Genomic DNA, 23,609 nt, shown 5'->3' on the forward strand with positions numbered 1-23,609 from the left:
GTCCTTCCACCGTTGTCACCTCTCCCTTCTCCTTAGCCTCGATGTCGTGCAGTGCACAGAACATCGTCATCAGGATAGTGACCTCAGCATCATCATCAGCTTGCGCCAGATGGGCCTCAACCTTCTTCTCTTGCTTGTGATTTGGGCACTCCCTTACCCAATGGCCCATCTTCTCGCAGCGTCGTCTGGCGTTGGGGTCGACCTGCTTCTTCTTCTCCGAAGAAGCCTTGCCACGGCGCTTGCCATCGCCACCATGGCTGGAGGAGGTTACCTCGGAGTTCCTCCGAGCAGTCCACTCCTCCTCTGTCAACAGTAGTTTGCTGCTGTCCTTCATTGCTGTCGCCTGCTCTAGGCGCTTGTCCACCTCCCGTAGACGGCCTGTCACATCCTCGATGGTGAGAGTGGATAAGTCTAGCATCGTCTCTATGGAGAGAGCAATCTGGATGTACTTTGCAGGCACCGAGTGGAGATACTTGGAGACTGCCTCCTCTTCGTCGATGGTGACGCCGTGGCTCTTCAGCTTGCTGATGAGCGTCTGCAGGTGGAGGGAGAAGTCCTCCACCGATTCACCATCCTTGAACTTGAGGTTGGCATACTTCTACTTCAGAAGCTGGGCCGTCGCCTTCTTTGTGCGGTCGGAACCAACACGCATCGCCGCAATAACCTCCCACGCCTCCTTAGCAGATCTTTTTGCCTCCGACGACACCCTATACTCCGTCGGTACAGCAGCGAGGATAGACTCCAACGCTGACATATCATCTTCTTCATTGTCGGTGCCCTTGTCAACAGCATTCCAGAGCTGTCGGGCTCTGAGCTTGACCTTCATGGTCACCGATCACTCGCCATAGTTGGTGCGAGTCAACGTCGGCCAATTGGTGCCGCTGACCTTCCGCACCGTACGAACAACGACCTCCTATCGTGGCTGGGCAGCCACAGCAGTGCCACTGCTGTCGCCCATCTCTGAACTATCCGTCATCGCCAGCGGTTAGTCCGGCGACGGCGCTTGTACAACTCTAATACCACTTGTTAGTCCGCTGGACCCTCAGCTCAGGTGAGTCGACCTGTCACCAGTCTTGCCGACCACCGGCTCAGGTGAGTCGACCACTCACTAGTCTTGCCGACCACGACAAACGTTGTCCGACCACACACTATGGCTAGAGGTAGAAGAAGTGAGGGAGAACAGAGCATACACACACAGCAGAGACACCAGCGTTGGGCGGAACCCTGTATAGAAGATGGCAAATATGAACTCTCTTTACTGAGTTGCAGTGGCAAACTATATATACAACCCTACATATCTAGTCCTAGTACAGCTGCCATGCTACTACAGTTACTAGATGTGACAACAGGGCTGACTTTGACGCCTGCCCCTGCTGTGGCTATAGTGCGACAGGTGAGCCGTTCGGCGCCTGTCCCTGCAGCTGCTACAGTGCAACAACAGGGAACCCTTTTCGACGCCGCCTTCACCTGCTGTGCATTCACACAAGGGATGCAGAAGATTATCTAAGAAAAATCAATATAGGTCTCGACCCACATATAAAAAAAACCAGTCTAGGACATCTCCCTAAATCTTGCAAGAAAAAATGATTACAAAAATATGGATCGTATCGAGACAAATGTTTCTATGTAAAAATAAGTATACAAATTTTTTTCTCTCGATGAAATAACACGCAGATCTCCTGCATCCATTCGAGAAAAAATAGGTATACAAGTTAGCAAGTGGACATTGGACGCTGCCAGTGTAAAAATAAGACATGCTAAGCTAGAATCTCACGCCCAACTTCTCACTAGTCATTTTTTTAATAAAAAAATCCCTTCTTGCCATTCGTCTCCTCCGGGCTCCGGGGACCATTTTTGGTCCTGACCTCGTGCGGCCTAGCCCACACATCTAAGACCCATCTCGTATCCTGCACGAACGCGCGGGACGCGGCGGCTCAGCGCCACCGCCACGCCATGGGATGCGTCACACCACACGGGCACACGTCACCCTCGCACCGGTGGGCGGGCGGCGACGCCCGGACGGCCGAGGGTCACGTCACATCCATCCAGGCGGGCTTTTTGGAATTCAGCCATTATAGAAAGTGGGCTTCGTCAGAATATCATCCCGCAATGGGGCTTCGTCAGATTGCCATCATGAAACATGGCCAACACGTCAAAATGCCATCTGAGGACTTTGAGACTCTTTTCTTCCTCGTTTGCCCCTGCCCTTTCCTTCTGCTCCTCACATCGATGAAACGGAGGGAGCAAACAGATCGAGCGAGCGCATGCTTCCCTCGTCCTCTGCCGAGGAGGAGCGCGAGCGGGCGAGCTCTTCCACAGCGAGCTCTCCCCACGATGGCCCCTGTCCCCACGACCAGCTCCCCCACGGCGGCCCGCCTCTCCCCGCACGCTCCCTCTCCTCTGAGCGTCGTTCTGCACGTCGTCCTCTCTAGCGTGCCTGCCCCTGCCTCCATGGATGAACAAGAGGGAGTTCATTGGATGAAATCCTTCGGCTTCGCCCTGCTGAGGAGCTGCTGTACACCATGGCTGGTCTTGGGCGCGTCGCTGTCATGCTATAATCCATGGCCGTTGTGGGTGGGGGAGGGTGGGGAAGCGCCGTAGTCGTGGCTATCGTGGGGGCGGTGAAGGCGAGCGGGAGGCGCTGCCGTGGGGCGCGGCGAGAGTGAGCGAGCGGTGTTGCTGTGGGGGCACTGCCGCGGTGCTGGGGAAGGCGAGGGTATGGCTGGCTTGGGCGGAGGTGAATGTGAGAGGCGAGCGCACGGCGGCCCTTATGTGATGGCCATGGTGGACGACCGCGGCGGGAATCGAGCGCACGGCTGATTCCGGTGACTAGGACCGCTGCAGCTGGGTCAAGGAGGTGCACAAGGATGATGCGAAGCTGTGGGTGCGAGCAATTGGGCGGAGATGGCGGCCACGACAAATTTCCCCGGCACGTCGAGTTCGCCGGTGGCGAGCAGAGAGAGGAAAAAGAGGAGGAGCGCCGGCTGCTTCGTGTTTTAAAGAATGAGGACGACGTCGCGGCTTCGGCAGCGTCTTCTCGAGCTCGGCCTCGAGCACGGCTGCGTGTCCACACGCATGAAACGGCGCGACTCCACTGGGCGCTGCCGCTCGCCGCTCGCTGCTCGGCCGCTCCCGGCTTGCTCCCCTGCTCGCGGGTGCCCAGCCCCGGCGGCGTTGCCGCGACGCCCAGCCCTTGAGCCGGCACGCCCTGGCCCGGCGCCCCGTCCGCGGCGCGGCGGCAGCCAGCCCCAGCCCCGCCTCGAGCACCGCGTCCGGGCCGGCCACAGCAGCAGCATCCTCCTCGCCTTCGCCTAGGGCAGGGAGCCGTCTTGGGGGCGGATGGCAGCGGCGAGGCTCGGCCCGGGGGGCGCGGCGCGGGGGTGGCACCGCTCGATCCGTTTCGCTCCCTCCGTTCCGTAGTGTGAGGACTGAGGAGCAGCCCGTGAAAGAAAAAAAAAGAATGGCAAGGGCAAATGAGGAATAAAAGAGTTCCAAAGCCCTCGGATGGTATTTTGACGTATTGACCATGTTTCATAATGGTGATTCGGCGAAGCCCCGTTATGGAATGGCATTTTGGTGAAACCCACCTCCCATAATGACTGAATTCCAAAAAGCTCCATCTAGGCAGCGCGCTGCGCTCCAGAGGTAACTAGTGCGGCGAAGGTCTTGCGGAGGCCGGGCTGCTGCTGCGCAATCCATGTCCTTGCCATCAAAGTTTGGCTCTAGCAGAGCAGCAGTTGCGGTGTCTGCTCTCTATTTTGGTCCTAATTACTGGTTCCATATTCTGTCGTGGATGTATCCGCACCCCCCTCGAGTCTTACTTAGATTCGCCTTCGCTTCCATAATTCCATTTAGATTGCTTTGGTGGTTTGGATTAAGGCGGCTTAACACACTGGCCTCACAAGGTATTAGTAGATCTGCTCCCCAGGGGCGGATGTAGGTACAGCTGTACGCCTGTACGGCTGTACCCCCCAAAATCTTTGTACAAATAGCAAGTATGTATACTTATGATACATTATATATTTAGAACACCTTCTCAAATAGCAATCTCTTAAGAAAAAGTGCTCATCCGAGAGGAAAAATAGCCTTACAACGGTGCTCCCTCACTTCGTTTACTCAGTCACAACATCAATTCTCAGACTTATACAGAGTAAATGTTATAAATGCAGTCACACAGTCTCTCAGAAACACACAGAGTCGCATTAACTCAATAAATTAACATAGTCCAGTGACTAAATACTCCCATTTCAGTTCATTTCAGTACAGATTATTCTGCGCCTCCACTGATATCATCCATTGAGTGGAGGGCATGGGCTAAATGCCGCTAGCTATGAGATGTGTTGGTCTTGCTGCTGCTGGAGCCTCTCGATTGCATTACTGAAGTTTGAAGCTGTGGCTGTTTATTGCTAGGTTCTGTTCTGTACACTGCGTAACCGAAACCAGGACACATTATTGTAGAACATTTCTACTCAAGTAGCTTCAGCCGAAATAAATATATCTGAATAGGACCATCTGGTCATACAACACTCCGACACCGAAGAACATACCAAAGGCCATCGCAAAGATGACCTTGTCGGTGTACTCTTTTGTGGGGACAATGGAGACCGGAGCTGCATCTGTTGAATTACAGTGGTGTATCAGCGTAGCGCTGCACAGCTTTGGGTTCCCAAAAAAGCTAGAATCTGGAAATGTGCTAAACTGGCCTCCAGTTGGAACAGGCCCTTCTAGATCGTTTCTGGAAATGTTGAATTTGGAAAGGAAGTGAAGCCTCTCCAGTGCAGATGGGATTGCACCGGTCAAATTATTGTAGGATAAGTCTAGCACCTGCTGTTGGTGCGGTTGCCGACTGATTGTGGGATCTCCCCATGTAAGTTGTTGAAGCTCAAGTTGAGTGTAAGGAGTGCTTGTAGCTGGCCAATCTCTGGGGGAATTACACCGGTGAACTTGTTGTTTCCTAGATTCAACATTTTAGGGAAGCCACTGGTTGTACGGTATTGAAGAAACTGTGTCAGGTAGATAGGAAACTTAAGTACTATTGGGTCAGAGTGAGCTGCCTCAAGCGTTGGCATCTCCATCAGTGCTGTTGGTATGTCACCAGTAAGATTGTTATTGGATATGTCTAGATAGAAAAGAAGGTTTAAGCTATTAATCCAGGCTGGTATTGGTCCACTGAGTCTGTTGTTGTCTAATAGCAACCCTCGCAAATTTTTGAGCTTAGCCAGCCAGTTAGGTAGCTTACCATACAGTGGACATTCATTTATAGCAAGACATATAAGATTCTCAAAGCCATGAAATTCATCATAGTCTGGCATGGTCTCATGCTTGAAGTTGCCCCCAATTAGCACGAGAGCGAGGGTCCTGGACTTACTGAGGATTTGAAGCGTATTTGTGATATTTGTAAAATTGTTGTGAGCGAGAGCTAGGAATCTGAGGGACTTGAGATTGTTTATCCCCGATGAAAATTGACCATGAAGGTTGTTGAAAGAAAGCCGCGGTGCAATAAGGTTGCTGCAGGAGTAGACGCTCTCTGGAATTGTGCCAGTGAATTTGTTTGATCTGCAATCTAAAAATTTTAGACTAGACAGGGTGGAGAAGTTGACACGTTTGAGATCTCCTTGGAACTTGTTGTCTTTAAGGATGATGGTGTTGAGATTGGAGCAACTGCTAAGAGCTGGTGGTAGCTTTCCAGACATTTTGTTATTGTCTAAGTGAAGCTCCTCCAGCCTCTTGAGCTGCCCAATAGATTTTGGGATCTTGCCATTTAGCCCATTCCACCCAAGATCAAGGATGATCAAATTTTTGAGTTTACCTACATGCTCAGGATCAAGTGTTCCTTGCAAATGGTTGTTAGGGAAAGAGAGGTGCTCTAGTGAGGTAACATTGAAGATCTCATCTGGGAGGGTCCCACTCAGTTGGTTCTGGCCAGCCTTAAGCACTCTCAAACCGGAGCACTTACCAAGCTCTGGGGGTATCCTACCAATGAACTGGTTGTAGCTAATGTCAAGGACCACAAGGAATGGCTTTTCAACACAAACTGTGCTTGGAATTTCCCCAGTAAAGCTATTATTGTTCATATTCAGAGCAGCCAGATTCGTCATGCCCTCCAATGTGGTGGATGGAAAATATCCTGTGAGAAAGTTACTTGAGATGTTCATTACCTTCATCGTGCTGTCAGGGGTGGATTGCAGCTCATAGAAGTCTCCACTGAGCTTGTTGAAGCTGACATCGAGGACACTAATGCTGCTGGAGAGCAACAGTTCATGTGGGAGTCCACCGGAGAGCAAGTTGCCAGACAGGTTGAGCTTCAACAGGCCGATAAGATTGCCAAGTGAGGGTGATATGTGCCCCTCAAGGCCCATAGAAGCTAGTGAGATGTCCACGACATTTCCATCTACATTGCAAATGACACCCTCCCATAAACAGCAGTTCGTGTCATTCTGCCATGAACTGGTGAGGCCAGAGGCTTGAGAGAGACCATTGAGGAACTCTAAGAGGGAGGTATTCTCCTCTTCTTTGCAGGAGCTACCAGGAGAGGCCAAGAAGAGCAATAGCACAAGATCAACACCAAGTAAAGGTATGTGTAGCATTTCTAATTTTCTGTTGTTGTATGAATACTGGAGTGGCTGCATGGTCTTTTGCATGAAACAGGGTAGGACCCTGCAAAGACATCGTGCTATATAAAGCAGCGGCAACAGAATCTTGACAAGGTTGCAAGGATATTGATCCCATATTGCTTTTGCACCTCGTTTTCCAATTTTCCAATGTTTTTTCCCCTGGAATGTGAACTGTACCGATTCACCAAAAATATATTGTATAATCGTAGTGACATGTCGACTGAATTAATTGGAATATGGATGCACCCCTGTTGAGAGATTTGGGAAGAAAATGAGTACAAGGTAGCCCTGTAGCTCCCATGCTGATGGTAAGGGGAACCATGGTGCTTGAGTGGATGTATGACATACAGGTGTGTTCTTCTAAACTTTGCAAATGTTGCTTTTTATCTGAAGCTTATTTTCAACACAGGATACAAGTAGGTAACAAGTATCTTTAAAAGCTTTACAGTGGCTCCAGCCCTATGCTGGCAAGTGCACTCCAGGTGATGAGGGATGACCATTCTAACAGTAGGATCACCAAGTGGAGCTTAGTGTGCACTGCACACACCTATCCTGATCTGCTTTTGAAAAAGAGGATATTCGTTCACGATCCACGTGAACGCATCTTCTGTCCCCGACGTGTTTCATCTCTGACCTATTGATCAAGATGGGTTCGGCCTTCGTTTCTCCACCCCTGTGCAGCAAGGCTCACTACACGCTGGCCATGTATTCTTCTCGCGAGTGTCGTGTGGATATGGCATCCGGTCCTGTCACCTGTGAGTTTGAGTGGCCAATTGGTTCACTTAAAACTTTGTATCTGCCCACTGACCCACGGATAGGATATACTTCAGTAGCTGAATTGGCCACTGGGGATCATATGCCAAAGGAAGAGAAAATGACTTGTCCAATTGGTACAGCGAGCTTTGATTCTTTTCTTCTTCCTCTTCCTCTTCCTCTTCCTCCTCTTCTTTGAGAATCTTCTGTTGATTCCTGTTACTTTTCCTTTTTGCAGATCATAAAGAGTTGGTTCCCACTAGTTATCCATCACATGCTTTTAGCTTTTGGAGTCATGGTGGAAGGAATGGAGGATGAGAAAATATCCTTGAGCTGACATTCCTTGATATTGAGCTCGTTTCAGACATGCACAATACGCAAAGTCGCAAATACTAAACGGTCGATAAATTTACGTCCTTCGGCTGCCACAAGATCTAGGCCTGCATTCTTCTCCAGTCCAAAAAAAAGAGTGGCATTTAGATTTTGCACAATTAACATATTAAAACTTTGGTTGTCGATATCCTTTAGAAAAATTGAACTTTGAAAACGATATCTCTAGATTTGTCTTGAAAAGTATTTCGAAAACATTAAAATTTGGCAAAATTTGCTGAGGGGCATTCTAAAAAGATGGCTATTGCTAGCGAACACAAAAAAGTCAAATTCACGGTGGTTAGTTTCTTGAGGATACCACGCCTATTAAAATATAATATTTTGCCCAGTAGGAGAGTTAGGTAGTAATGTTTGGAAGAGAAAAAGGTAAATACTATTCTGGAAGGCATATAACTTTGAGACTGAGTTGGTTGGCTGAAGGATAATAAGGTCAAGATTTGATGGAGACCCAGTCTTCTATACCCAGCTGACAATACAGAGATGGCATCTTCTAGACCTGAAACAATTATCTGTGCTGCATTTTTATTTGCTCTGAAATATGGAAGATGCTAGGTCTGTAACCTTTTCCCTAATGCTGGCAGTGGCTATGTAATGAAGTCATCATTGACATATATATACTTGTTGGTTTTTATGCAGGTGAAACTTGCAAAGTACTAGTAACCACCAAATTCCATTGTGACAGGGGTGTTCCCTCTTGTGATCTAAAAAGGAGCATGATCTGCTCACTTGTTTGCAAGGTAATTATCATTGAGAACACTTGTCCTGATAAAGAAAATGTATTCTTTGCCCATAGCGCATAGGCCATAGGAACTTACTGTGATATGAAATGGGCAACCATCGAATAAGAGAAGTTGAGAGACTACAACAGGTTTTTGTTGCTATCCTTGCTGAGAAATCACTAGGGGACAACTCTGCTATTGGCTATGTAAATATTACATTGCAGCAAAAATAAATGTGATAAACTTACGTTACATATAACTACACATTGTTTATCGTTGACTGATATGGTGTAGATGGTACTAGTTTGGCATTCCTTGTTATTTTTTCATTTCCTCAGCTTCCAGAGTTCTAGTAATTTCATTTTCAATCTATTTAGGTTCAGAGATCAAAGGGAGGAGCAGGTGCAGCTCACTGGGGACACATGAGAGAAGAGAGCAGCAGGGGCCTGGCTGGACGCCAATCCAGACTCCAGAGTTCGGTATCTTGTCTGAAATAATGCAGTAGAGCTCTGTTCTCTACCCATATCGTAGTGTCAAGAACATGATCCTCTCCCATATTCTTGCTATCTACCCATACTTTGAGGAGAGCCATAACAACACAGGAGCCGTGGAAGGAGTAGGGAGCTCTAGGAATTTCTGGAGCGAAGGCCTTATTTGCAGTTGCAAGGTCCTGTGCTGCATGTGCATATCTGTAACCTGAAGAAAAGATGTTGGAAAATTTCTTGTTTTTGGGTGAATTCAGTTCTTGTAATAGTGTCGAACTTCAGATGGAACCTAGAAACAGGTCCTGTACTAAACACTTTTGACAAGTGCTCCAGAAAACAATGACATGGCATACCCTGATAATTCTCCGCCCAAAGGAAAAGAGAGAAAACTCTTGGTGAATCGTCTTGTGTTAACTCCAACTCAAATGAAGAGTCCAACGAATGGCAGATCTATTCATAGCTTCTTTACAAAAGGAAACTGATCAGAGATTCTTTTATTTTTCTTTTAATTTTTTTGATACAGCTGCACTTGACAGTTGAAACACAGTATAAATTTTTTTTGGCAAAAAAAAGAGAGTGCTATGGGTTGTTGTTGGAGACATTGAACTTAGAAAGGAAATGCAGATTGTTTAGGGTGTGTTTGGTTGAGCTGTGGCTATGGGAAAAAGCTGCTGTGGGCTGTGAGCTGTGGGAAAGCTGCTGTGGGCTGTGAGCTGTAGAAAAGCTGAAAGCTGTTTGGTTAAACAAGTATAAAATATACCTTCTATATTTATCTCTCTTGAAACAACTATGGAAGAGCTTTTTATTCCACCAATTTCGAAAAGCAGAAAGCCAAAAGCCAAAAGCAGGGTCAAACCAGCTTTCAAAACTGTACTACGGAAAAGCAGCTGCTTCTGAAAAAGCCGCCTGGAAAAGCAGCCCCTTTGGTTGGGCTTTTGGCTTTTGGGGCCAAAAGCCAAAGTCAAAAGCCCAACCAAACGGACCCTTAGTGCCGTCGGGATTGCACCTGTTAGATGGTTGCTAGACAAGTCCAGTGACTCGAGGTTTGTGAGGTTGCAGATCGATTGCGGGATTGGTCCAGTGAAGTCGTTGTAGCTCAAATAGAGTGTAAGGAGCGCCTTTAACTGACCAATCTCTTCAGGGATCACACCGCTGAAGTTGTTCATGCCCAAATTCAGCGTTGTTGAGAAAGAAATGGGCATACGGAATTGCCGTTGCTGGCTCTTATAAACAGGCAGCTTGAAGGCCTTTGGTTCGACCTTATCTGCCTTTAGCATTGGCATATCCACTAAGGCTGTTGGAATTTCCCCAACAAGACTGTTGTTTGATAGATTTATATGGAATAGGAACTTTAGGCTGTTGATCCAGTCTGGTACGGATCCAGTTAGCTGATTTCCATACAGAAGTAAAACTTCCAGATTTGTGAGTTTCGATAACCAAAAAGGTATTTTTCCTGATAATGAGCAGTGATTTAAAGCAAGGACCTGAAGCTTCTGAAAGCCATCAATTCTATCATCCTCTGGCATGGCCTCGTTCAAGAAGTTGTGCCCAATAAACAAGGTGGTCAGGCTGCTGCAACTCCCTAGGATCTGAAGTGCACCTGTGATATTTGAAATGGAGTTGTTAACAAGTGACAGAAATGTGAGGGACTTCAGATTGCCAATTATTTCTGACAACTGGCCATGGAACTTATTTGAAGATAGCCGCAGTGCTGTTAGTTTGCTGCATGTATATATGCTTTCTGGGATTGTGCCAGTGAAGTTGTTCCGCAAAAGATCCAAGGTTTTTAATTTGGGTAGCTTGGAGAAATTGACATTGCTGAGTTGTCCACTGAAACTGTTATTCTTTAGGTCGATGATCACGAGACTTGTGCACTTGCTTAGAGTAGATGGGAGCTCACCAGACATGCTATTGTCGTCCAGATGGAGCTCCTCTAATCTCTTGAGTTTGCCTATGGACTCTGGGATGTTACCACTGAAACTATTCCCTCCAAGATCAAGGGCCACCAGATTTTTGAGCTTGCTGACGCCATTGATCGATCCTTCTAGCTGATTATTAGGAAAAGAGAAGTGCTCCAGCAAGGTAAGAGTGAATAGTTCATCAGGAAGAGTACCAGTTAGGTCGTTGTTCCCAGCACTGAGAGATGTCAGCATGGAGCAATTACCGAGACCTTGAGGGATTCTTCCACTGAATTGGTTGTAGCTGAGATGAAGCGAAGCAAAGGATGATGGCACGCTGACACATAAGCTAGCTGGTATCTGGCCACTAAAGCTGTTGTTGCTAGCATTGAGCGCAACCAGACTCTTCGTCGCCTCCCAGGTGGTGGATGGAAACACTCCTGTAAACAAGTTGCTGGAGATGTTCAGTACCTGCAGAGGCCGGAAGGTTGGAGACTGCAGATCCTGCAAATCCCCGCTGAGCTTGTTGAAGCTGACATCAAGGACAACGATGCTGCCGAAGGACAAGAGATTCACCGGTAGGCCTCCAGACAGCAAGTTGTTTGACAGGTTCAAGCTCACAAGACCGGTGAGGTTGCCGAGAGACGGTGAGATGTGCCCCCTGAAGACCTCTGGACGGCAGGAAAACACCAGTCACCGTCTCATGATTTGAACTGCAGGCTATACCTTCTCATCTGCAACAATCTGTGTCGCTCTTCCACGAACCGGTGAGGCCACCGTCATGGGAGAGCTCAGCGACGAACTGGAGCAAGGAGGCCTTCTCCTGCTCGCTGCATGATTTTGCAAGAGAGGCCAATGAGAGAATGATCACAAGTGCAGGACCAAAATAATGGCGTGGCTAACCGACTGGTTCTGCTGTTGCATGGAGAATGGGGCAGTGGCTTCATGATTCTCTCGTTTTTTTTAGGGCTACAAATCTTGAGCAATAAATGTATGTATTCAGAGTTCAGAGAAGGTTGCTCTTTATGAAGTAATCAGAGTATTCAACGTGTGAGAGCTGGCAAGCCGCTTCAGAATTTGTCTACTTCACGGCCTGTGATATCTTCCTATATATTACAAAGTGATTGGGGAAATTCTCTATTTTATTGTGATTGTTCAGCGTACATATATATATATATATATATATATAGGCATTGTGGACAGGCCCACTTGCCATATTACAATCCAACACTTCCCCGCAGTCTGAATTGGGAGCACTGCGAACATTAAGACTGGACCTAAACTCCGTGAACACGGACGTCGGCAAACCTTTCGTGAAGATGTCGGCGTACTGGGACGTAGTGGGAACGTGCAGGACGCGGACTCCACCAAGGGCGACTCGCTCTCTGACGAAGTGGAGGTCAATCTCAATATGCTTGGTTCGCTGATGCTGAACCGGGTTAGTGGAGAGATAAACGGCGCTGACGTTATCACAATAAACCACTATGGCACGACGGAGTGGACAGCGAAGCTCTAGGAGGACTTGGCACAGCCAGCTGGCTTCGGTGACTCCATTCGCAACTGCTCGATATTCCACCTCTGCACTGGACCGGGACACTGTCGGCTGTCTCTTGGATAACCAGGAGATGAGATTGTCCCTAAGGAACACCGCATAACCCGAGATGGATTTGCGTGTGTCAGGACATCCCGCCCAATCTGCATCGGTGTAGACAGTGAGATCAGCTGGAGAGGTCCGGTGAAGGTGCAGCCCGAGATCCAAAGTACCCTGAAGATACCGAAGAATGCGCTTCAGGGCGCTCAGATGAGGTTCCCGGGGATCATGCATGTATAAGCAGACCTGCTGAACTGCATAGGCGATATCAGGCCTGGTGAAGGTGAGGTACTGAAGAGCCCCAGCAAGACTGCGGTACTGGCTGGGATCAGAGACTGAGGCACCATCAGCAGGGAGCTTCGAGTGAGTATCCACGGGAGTGCTGCTCGCCTTGCAGTTACTCATACCAGCTCGCTCCAGAATCTCCAGCATATACTGGCGCTGAGAGAGAAAAAGACTGTCACCTCGACGCTGAACCCTGACACCCAGAAAATGATGAAGAGGCCCTATGTCTGTCATAGAAAATTCCCGGCGAAGTGCTGCGATAATCCAGTGAAGAAAACTCGGAGAGGACGCAGTGAGAACAATGTCATCAACATATAGGAGGAGAAAAGCCATATCAGCACCTTTGCAGTAGATGAACAGCGACGTGTCGGACTTGGCCTCAACAAACCCAAGAGAGGTGATGTGAAAGGCAAAGCGACTGTGCCAGGCGCGAGGAGCTTGCTTCAACCCATAGAGTGACTTGTTCAGATGACAGACATGATTGGGCTTGGCGGAGTCAACAAACCCAGTAGGTTGGACGCAGTAGACTGTCTCATTCAGGGTGCCATGGAGAAAGACATTCTTCACATCAAGTTGGTGAATCGGCCAGGAGCGAGACAGAGCCAAAGTGAGAACCACCCTGATGGTGGCTGGCTTGACAACTGGACTGAAGGTTTCGTCATAGTCAATGCCTGGCCGCTGTGTGAACCCGCGGAGGACCCAGCGAGCTTTGTAGCGCTTGGCCTCGGTCTCGGCCATCGGAGCAGGAGCGTGGCCCGCCCACGGATTATAGTACTGCGCCTGGTGTTGCGGGCCGGCGCTGGTGTTGCCGGTCGGCTGCTACTGCTGCTGGTTGCGGCCGCGCCCGCCGCGGTGGCGGCCGGTCTGCTGCTAGCCGTGGCCGGCAGTGCCGACCTACCCTTGGCCGGCAGTGCTGTAACCAGCGGGCCTGCCCTGGCCGTGCTCGGCCTGATGGCCCTGGCCGTGTCCGCCGTGGGGGCGTCCGATAGGAGGGCGTGGAGCGGCGATGAGGGCGGTTGACGTAGAGGAGGCCGGCGGATCGGATGCCCCGGCTGCCTCACCGGCGGCGATGTCGTCGATTCGATCTCCTCGAGCAGAAGAAGCGTGCGAGCCTCCTCGAAGGTTGGGAAGGGCTGTCGCATCTTGAGGTTGGAGACCATGGGCCGGAACTTGCCGTTGAGGCCGCGGAGGAGGGTGAGGACCAGGGTGCGATCTCCGATCGGATCGCCGTAGTCGCCGAGAGTCGCCGCCATCGTCTCATGACGACGGCAGAAGTCGGTGATCGAGGTGGAGCCCTGTTTCGCCGTGCGAAACTCCGCCAAGAGCAGCAGGGCACGCGATTCGCGCTGGCCGAGAAACTCGTTCTCGAGGTAGGTCCAGGCGCCGCAAGCGTTGGGCTTGCGGTTCATCGTCGACTGCTGGAGGTCAGCGTGGATCGTGTAGTAAATCCATGTCAGCACGGTGCAGTCCATCTACACCCACGCCGGTCGATCGGCGTTGACGACGTCGGAGAGGACGTGGTCCGTGAGGGCGTACTTGCCCAGGACGACGAGGAACATGGCGTGCCACCGGTTGTAGTTGTCGGCGGCGTGATCCAGAACCAAGGGCACGAGGACCTTGATGTTGAGGACGGCGATGGCGGCGGCGTGGACGGCAGCGTACTTGGCCTCGTACGCGTCGAGGGCCGCGGCGCGATCAGCCGCCGCCTTCTCGCGTGCCTCGCGAGCCTGACGCTCGGCCTCGGTCTCAGCCATCGGAGCAGGAGCCGGGCGACCACGCGACGGGAGCAGCCTCCGTGACGTAGACGATCACGCGACGTAGATCGGTGAGCGTCGTGACCTGCTGTACGTAGACGTAGACATTGCCGGGCGGTGGACGTCGCAACCTGCTGGATCGGTGCCCAGGCGACAACGTTGACGTAGACATAGATGTGATCTGCGTGTCCACGTTGGAAGGAATCGCGCGCTCGGTCGAGCGGACGACACGATCGCGAGGAGACGGGCCGGCGCGACGGCGGGGTAGTAGCGCGTCGCGCAGGCGCCGAGGCGCGCGCGTCCACGAGGAGAGGGCCTACCGGCCGGCGATCGAGTGCCTGGCGGCGGCGGCGCGGTCTCGCGCGATTAGCGGAAGCGGAAAAGATCGTAACCTTCCCGTGATACCATATTAGAAAGTGATTGGAAAAATTCTCTATTTTATTGTGATTGTTCATCGTACATACACACACACACATATATATATATATATATATATATATATATATATATAGACATTGTGGTCATATTACAATCAACACTAACAAGTCTGGCTGTTGAGACTGGATCGATCAACCTTGGTCAGAAGAAGCTAGACTTGTTGGCCGATATCGTGGACCTGTCGGTTGCTAGTATTCGAGAATGACAAATGCGTATGTTTGCCTCGGCTGCACAGAAAGCTAACCCATGATCATGTCTGCATCCGGATACCAGTACGGCAGTAGGTACCTGCACAGAAATATTATATGGATCGGTCAAATTTCCATTTTATTTGGAACTTTGCTACTGACTACTGTTTCAAAAGAAAGTTCTGCAGAAAAAAAAATGTATTCTGGGATCACAGAATTTTGGGCAATAGTTTAACCCTGAAGAACAGCGCTGGTTGGGTGAGGGATTTTTTTAACGTAATTGGGTGAGGGATAATGAGGTCAATGGTTTTTTAGTGGAGAACAAACACAGAGCTTTTTGACCTGATCCGTTTACTGTTGGTCCCTAGCTGCCCTGTACAGGTAAGCAACTAACTTATCAGCACACACACTCACTCACTATGGCTAGAGATAGAATGAGAGATTGGGAACAGTGCACACACACTCAGCATAAGCTCTAGGGTTGGCCGAAGCCCTGCCCTTTGGTTTGTGGCAACTGAACTATACATAGTTGTTAGTGAGTACACCAACTAGCTACTCCTAAGGTACAAGGGTACACCAACTACCTACTCCTAAGATATAAAGCTTAGCTCAGTCATCTATACTCTTCAGGACTGAAGTAAACCACTACTACTATGGCCTAGTGCCTTACTGCTACCGCTACGGGAACCGATCGGCAGAGCCAATCAATCTCCATTTCCCAACAGGGAGTAGTCAGCCGAGCCGACCATTCTCCAACAATGGAGAAACGGGAGCAGCAGATTATGTCTTACAATTCTTTCCCTAATCTTGTTGCTAACCCGATGCCTTGACCTCATCCATGCCAATCATCTTCCTCAGCTCCATGAACCACAGGTGCCCGAGTGACTTGGTGAGGATGTCAGCGAGCTGTCTGCTGGTCTCGACGAACTCGATGATGATCTGTCCTCCATCAATGCAGTCCTGGAGGAAGTGAAACTTAATATCGATGTGCTTGCTCCAGTCGTGGAGGACAGGGTTCTTGGCGAGGGCGATGGCGGGCTGATTGTCCACCATCAGAGCTGGCGGGTGAGCTTCCTCGCCGGTCAGCTCGCCCAGCAGCCGGCACAGTCAGATAGCCTGCCACGCCGCCATTGCCGCTGCGACGTACTCCGCCTCACACGTCGATGTCGCCATGATCTTTTGCTTCAGCGACTACCAAGCAATGGGGGCCTCTCCAAAGAAGACGAGCACGCCGGAGGTGCTCCGTCGCCCATCAATGTCGCCCGCCATGTCCGCATCGCTGAAGACAGTGAGCTCCGACTCACCTTCCTTTGCCTTGGGGTGCCTCACTGAAGACCGTGAGCCACAACCCACCCTTGCCGCCACTCTTGGAGAAGATGATCGCTTGATCGAGCGTCCCCTTAACGTAGCGCAACAACCTTTTCATTGCCGACCAGTGATCTTCGCGTGGGTCCTCCATGAAACGGTTGACGTACCCAACCGCGAACGCAATGTTCGGTCGGGTATGAGTAAGGTAGCGCAGCCCACCGATGATGCTCCGGTAGCGCGTCGCGTCCACCTTCGCAGCAGTGCTATGCTTGCTCAGCTTCAGCCGCTCCTCCATCGAAGTCGCGCACGGCTTGCACTCTGCCATGCCGTCGTGCTCCAGCAACTTCTCCGCGTAGGCGCGTTGACCTAGGGAGATGCCCTGCTTCCCTTGCCTCACTTTGATGCCGAGGTAGTAGGAGAGCGCACCGAGATCGCTCATCTTGAAACGAGCTGCCATCTCGTGCTTGAAACCGTCGATGTCCTCTGCTCGCGCTCCGGTGACGATTAAGTCATCCACGTACACGCCGACCACGAGCTCCTCCTTCCTCCATCGCTGCATGTAGAGCGCGTGCTTTGTAGCATAGCGAGTGAACCCAAGCTCGCCCAACGTGGCGTCGAGCTTGGCGTTCCACGCCCGAGGGGCATGCCGTAGCCCGTAGAGCGCCTTGCGCAGCTTGAGCACCTTATGCTCAGCGCCCTTGACGGCGAAGCCCGAAGCTTGCTTGACGAAGACCGTCTCCGTGAGCTCACCATTGAGGAACGCAGACTTGACGTCAAGGTGGTGGACGCGCCAATCCTTCACTGCTGCCATGGCCAATAGCAAGCGAACGGACTCCATTCGTGCCACCAGAGCAAAGACTTCCTCAAAGTCGATGCCCTCATGCTGCATGAAGCCGTGGTGACGAGCCGAGCCTTGTACTTGACAATGGCGGCGCGCTCGTCCCGCTTCACCTTATAGACCCACTTCAAGCCGATCGGCTTGCAGCCCACCGGTGGATCTACCAGCTCCCATGTGCCATTGTCCTCGATGGCCTTCATCTCTTCCAACATCGTCCGTCGCCAATTGGCATCGTGTTCAACCACTGCGAACGTCGGTGGCTCCTCGGTACTAACAAGGAGCAGCTGTAACACCTCGGGTGTTTAAATATTAAAATCTGACATGTCATCATATGCATTGCAAAGCATTTGGCATTTGGTGAAAACTTTGATATGCATACACTAATACAAGTTTATATTTATGTGGTATGTGTTGCAATGCATTGTTTGACTCAAGTTCAATGTTTGTTTGGATTTTGAATTTTTCGAGAAAACCCCGCTTTTCAACATTTAAATCCTACCCTAAAAATCCATTTCAAAATCTAAGCATATTTTGGGGTTGGGCCCAAAAGCAAAAGTGTAGAGCTTGGTAAGTTATACAAAGTTTGTTTTTGGAGTTTTTCAAGTTGTTTAGAAAATTTTTGAGTAAATCGAAAAGGCGTAATTCGGTAAATTTCCCTATTCAAATTCAAAAGTTCATTTCAAAATCTAGACCGAATTAGGAGATGGTTATAAAAGCAAAGTTGTAGAACTTTTGATTTTGAACAACTTTTATTTTTGGAGATTTTTGAGTTGTTATGAAAATTTGGGAGTAATTTGTGAATTTTGGCGAATGGCAAACTTGTAATTTCGATGAACAGTACTCACCGCTCACGCTACACCGGCGGCGACCTTCGGTTTGCTTCTAGGCGCGGTCGTGGCCGTCTTTGGCGTCGCGCTGGTGCGGTGAAGGCCACAGCGCAGCTTCCTTGCGCTTCTGAGCTGCTCTATTTAGCCCAGGTCGTCGCCGTTGGCCCCGTTCTCTTGCTCTGTTTTCCCGACGCCACCGCCATAGCTCCGGCGAGCCCGCACCGTCTCCCTAGTGCCGTGGTCGTCTTGGTAAAGGCCGTTCCAGTTCCGTCTTTCTCTTGCGCATCCACCCAGCCAACTGTGGTCGGCTGATTTCGCCGGGAACTCACTGACCACGCTCTTCTTCCTCGCGGCCGGCAGAGTCCCCGTCGAGCGAGCGCCGTCGTGGCTAGTACTCTACGGTGAGCTTCTGATCTCGGGAAGCATTGTTTCAGCTTCTCCGTGATGCCGTGGTGCTTAATATCTTGTTGATTGCTCGTTTTGTCCACCACAGCCACTGGAACACCGCCGTCGCCATTGCTCGCACCGCTGTGATCGCTGTGAACGCCGCCCCGCTTCACCGTTGCTTCTCCGGCCTTAATTCTTGCTTGGACGTGTTCGTGGTGAGCTACTGGATCTTCCCATGCCCTCTGTTTCTCTGTTTTCGGCTTCATTTCGCTGGCGTAGCATTGCCGTGCCACCGCATCCGCCATGGCCGACGTTGAGCTAGCATAGGACCGTTATCGGAAAGTAGGGACGTCAATAGATGCGCCTAGTCTTGGTGAACGTTTTGGTACCTTGGCCATCGCCATTGGACTCACCGTCGGCGAGTTATCTCCGATCAGAGCCGTCGCTGCCGTGGTCAACGTCGGAGGTTGAAGATGACATGTGGGACCCGTTGTCAGTGACTCAGCGTTCAAATGGATTTTTCTATTTTCAGATTTGAATGAATAGTGTCTGTTTTTGTTATTTTTGTGTAGATTTATTTAGAGCTCCAAAAATTATGAAAATTTTTGAGTGACTTCTCTGTGAGGTATAGTATTTAAGAAAAATATGAAATAATGTTTTTCAGTAATTTTTAAATATGATAAAAATTGCTCAATTTATTCATAAATGGATTTCCATGATTTTTCTAGGCTTATTTATTTATTTATCCAAAAATTATGAAATTTGTTTTGCCACTTAGTTAACATGTAATGAACATGTACAAAAATTTTAAGCTCAATCAGAACAAGTTGATTTATTTCATAATTTTGAATTAAATAATTAATTCATAAAAGCAAATAGTAACCTTTAATGATTTAGGTTTTTGTTTGGACTTTTGGATTGAGTGATGACCTCGGGTCATTTGTTGTTAATGATCCTTGGTAGTTGATATATGTGTTATGAAAAAGATTTAGTTTGTTTGACTTGCAACTGTACCGCGAAGGAAAGTTGTATTCAAATTATTAATTTTGCATCCATCATCGAGCATCATATTTCGTATTCCGCATCATGTTAAACATGGCATTGTTATTACGTGTAGTGAACGAAGGTGAAAACATGGTAGTTAATCAAGTTGTTGAGGAGGTTAATCCGTCTGTTGAGGTCGGATCGAATACTTGTGTAACGTCGCAGGAATCGGACTTTTCCATCAACGAAGGCAAGCCCCGGATGCATACAACCCTACCTTGTGTTTTACAAATTAATTTCGCTTTTGCTTTCTGTTACTGCATTAAGTGATTAGGAGTTAAGTAAAAGCCTAATTGGTGCATTACCACCCTTGTTATTCCATATTTACCATATTACCAGTTTTAAACTCGTATATGCCTAGTTTTGCTTAGCTATGTGTAGAACGATGAAAGTCGGGTGACTACCTGCCACCTGCTAGTTTTAAATGGAACATTGGTTAATTATGTTAGCATGTGATATGGGAATGTGGAGTAATAAATCTAGACCGGGCGGACTCGGTGTGTGTGAGCCACAGGACATGGAGGTCTTGTGAGCAGGTTCTTTCCGCCTGTGTCGATTAAGGCACGTCCGTTGTTGAATTGTATGAGGTGAGAATTTATAGTACTAACCACATACTCCGGTAAGCCTGAACTTGGCAATTCTATTACGAGAATGGCTACTCGCGCACTGGGAGTGGAGAGATGGCGGGAATAGCGTGTACCCACGTGGCCATGGGCTGGAATGGTGGAGTACTGTGTTCTCGGGTGGCGCGGACCCGTTCTTATTTTAGAGGATCCGAGGGTAGGTTGGTATATGGAGGTCAGGGACCTGCATATGTCGTGTGGTCTGGAATTCCCAGCTGGGTTTATAATCGGTTCGAATCGTCGTTGCTCCTCGGTTATGGAGACTCAACTCATTGTTCATCATCGTAGAATTAATAACCGGAACTTGAATAAGGCTTGTGAAGGTGCTGAATATGAAGTTTCATGATCTTAGTGCGGATCGTGTCAGCTTTATATATAATTCTTGAGAAGTTTTCTATATAAAGAATGTTGTTAAAATAGCTTTTACGCAAAAGAACTTTGATTATTGTTAAAGTTATACCTTGAATCCCTGAGCCTGCATTACTGAGTTTATCAGTTAATATTTTGGATAAGTCTGGTTGAGTACTTTTGTACTCAGGGTTCGTTGACCCCTTGTTGCAGGTGAACCTTATGAGCAGATCTATTTTGGATTGTGCTGCATGACTATCGTTCGTTCTGACGATGAGGAGTAAATGTGTGATCCTTGGGCAGGATGTTTATTTTGTGTGTTATGTATATATTAATTATGCCACTCCACTACTACTATGGTTTGTAATAATTAAAGAACTTAGTTTGTAAGGTTTGAAATAACTGGTTTGTAAACTATGTTATCGTAAGACTTCCGCTGATTTTACTCTGGTTTTGATATTTGAATAAATGTTGTAATACTGCAATGACTCTGTAACGTGATCCTGCTCGGAAATCGTGGATGATTCGGGGTTCCCCGAGGACACCCGACAGACTTTTTAAGTTCATGGAAACATATGCATAGATGTCAAAGGTCGCCGGATAGTGACAGGTGCATGTGGGCCCTATAACTTAGGAGGTTCTGCCACAGAATGATATCAGAGCGATCGTTACAAGGTTTTGTTGTATTGTTTTACAAAAAAACTTCAAAATGATTTGGATGACTAAATTTAACTTGGTAATTTAGTCCAAATTGCTTCTGACTTATCTTATTTCTTTCTCACCATTCCCTATTTGATTGAAAGGTTTTTGTGTGGTGGAGTAGTAATCATACTATGCCCTATATAAAAATAAATGTTGTTTATGTGCATTATAAACTTTGATGTTTTTGTTCGTAAGAATGATTCATGCATCAGGAATAATTCACTCGTTACTTTCTTCACCTCTTAGTCTGGAGTTAAGCAGTGAGTCTGGTTTGAGGAATGTAATCCATCTTAGCTACTTTCTGGATTTTGATCAATGGTCTTACTTGGATTAAATTGGCTACCTACAGTATGGCTCGTGCCAAGATGACGCCCCGTAAGTCCACCAGACCCAAAGGAGTTCCTCGTCACCAACTTGCCCCGAGAAATGATGGTGCTAGCAGTAGCAGTTCTAGGCCTAATCCCTAGGCAGAGATACAGAGGATTTCCGCAGAGTTAGCACAATTTACTAGAGATAGGGCTTTGGATGTTATACAAATAGGAGAATTACAGGGTCAATTGAGGTAGCTCACCACCGCGCATAGGAACTACAAAAGTATGTTAGTTCGTACGGTGGAAGGAAGAAATGAAGCTTGGCACAGGGAAAATGTAGCTAGAGCTAGAACTCATGAGCTAGAATTCTATGTAGAAGATTTAGAAGAACATAACACATATCTACATGAGGAAGTTCATAGGCTTAGCAATCTACTAAATCCGAATCATGAGCCTCAAGCTGATGCCATGGACCCCGGTGTCATCCTTGCCGATGATGAAGAATCGGGAGAGGAAGAAGAAGAAGATCCTGAAGAATTAGTAATGATCGATGAAAGTGATGATGAAGGCGGTAATAATTCCGGAATGGATACCGAGCCTGAAGTTTGAAGAAATTGAGGAAAAGAGTAGAGTTGTATAATAGTAGCTCTAGTTAAGTTAAGTAGTTTTGTTCTCGTACTTGTGGGTTTGTTTGTACATTAGTAAACTCTTTGTAATGTGTCTAGAGTAAGCTTTGGTACAATTCAATAAAGACATGTGAATAAAGTTTGGTTTGTTATGAGCAGATGCGTCGTACGCGGGGTTCGTATATTCCTGGAACTTCACAAGATGAAGATGGTATTCCAGATCCGCCACCAGTTCCAACCAATTTAGCTGATGCTATAACCGCACTTGTCAATGTGACGGCTGAAAATTCTTGTTTGCTTCATGAGATGGCCCAGAGTAATCAGAATCAGATGTACAGAAACCGTGGATGCCACCATAACCGACAAGAGGCTACATATGTTGATTTCATAGACACAAGACCCCTAGTGTTCACCAAGGCAGATGAACCATTGGAGGCTGATGACTAGCTTCGAACCATGGAGCAGAAATTTGACCTTATCCCATGCATGGAGTATCAGAAACCTACGTTTGCCGCCCAACAACTTAGAGGAGCAGCAAGTGCTTGGTGGGCAAACTTAGTGGCTATGCAACCTACTGGTATTCCAATAACTTGGGCTGAGTTCTGTACTGCCTTCAGAGCCCATTATATCCCTGAAGGAGTGATGGCTATGAAGCTAGATGAATTCCTTGCTTTGAAACAAGGAGATCAAACCGTGATGCAGTATGTGGGAAGATTTAATCATCTGTCCTAATATGCATCCGAACATGTCAATACTGATGCCAAGAAGAAGAGGTGGTTTATGAGAGGCCTGAATACCAAGTTGCGGACTATGATGACCACTTGCACCAATGTTACTTACCATGAGGCAGTAAATATTGCAATTGCTTCAGAATCAAAGTATCGGCAGCATAAGGAGCTCAAAAAGAAAAAGAGTGTGCCGTCTGGATCTTTTAGGGGAAATCAGAAGAGGCAAAGAGTGATTTGTCATCCAGTACATCATAATCATCCTCCTTATCATCCGCCGCCATTCCAAACCGGGCAATAGTCAAATGTCCGTTCTGCTATAACCTATCCGAGTTCAAAGTCAACCAATGCTTCTGGTGGCAATGCTCCAACATCCTAGGGTCACAACTATCCGTGTTACAATTGTGGAAGAACTGGTCATTTTTCTAGGGAATGTCCATATCCTAGGCAGGCTAATCAAAATTATCAGAAGGCCCCTACTAATCAACAACAGGGTCAGGCACCAAACAAGAACCACAATCAGAATGCTCAAAAGGGCAAAGATGAGAGGAAGACAGGACGGGTTTTCTATATTCAAACCGGGGAAATTCCTGAAGGAGAGCCAGTGATGATGGGTATGTTTCCTATCGCCAATCACCCTGCAGTTATACTTTTTGATTCTGGCGCATCGCATTCATTCATCAATAGAACATTTGTCGTGAAGCATGAAATTTCAATTGGGGCAACAAAGGAAAGTTTCTTTATATAGTCGCCCG

General features: G+C 48.3%; 1 protein-coding gene, 1 long non-coding RNA gene and 1 pseudogene across 2 annotated transcripts in view; 2 read left to right on the forward strand and 1 right to left on the reverse strand.

Moving 5' to 3' along the window:
- LOC136468563 (uncharacterized) overlaps positions 1 to 23,609 on the forward strand; it is a 269,843-nt gene that overhangs the window by 216,610 nt on the left and 29,624 nt on the right. The gene's annotated exons all lie outside the window — the stretch shown is intronic.
- On the reverse strand, positions 4,241 to 14,207 carry LOC136475375 (receptor-like protein 19; annotated as a pseudogene).
- LOC136471110 (uncharacterized) lies at positions 7,784 to 9,207 on the forward strand. Its single transcript, XR_010761927.1, has 3 exons — positions 7,784 to 8,309; positions 8,394 to 8,494; positions 8,854 to 9,207. It is a non-coding gene; the product is annotated as an uncharacterized lncRNA (long non-coding RNA).

This window comes from Miscanthus floridulus, chromosome 8 (genome assembly GCF_019320115.1).
Source record: "Miscanthus floridulus cultivar M001 chromosome 8, ASM1932011v1, whole genome shotgun sequence".
NCBI classification, from domain to species: Eukaryota; Viridiplantae; Streptophyta; class Magnoliopsida; order Poales; family Poaceae; genus Miscanthus; species Miscanthus floridulus.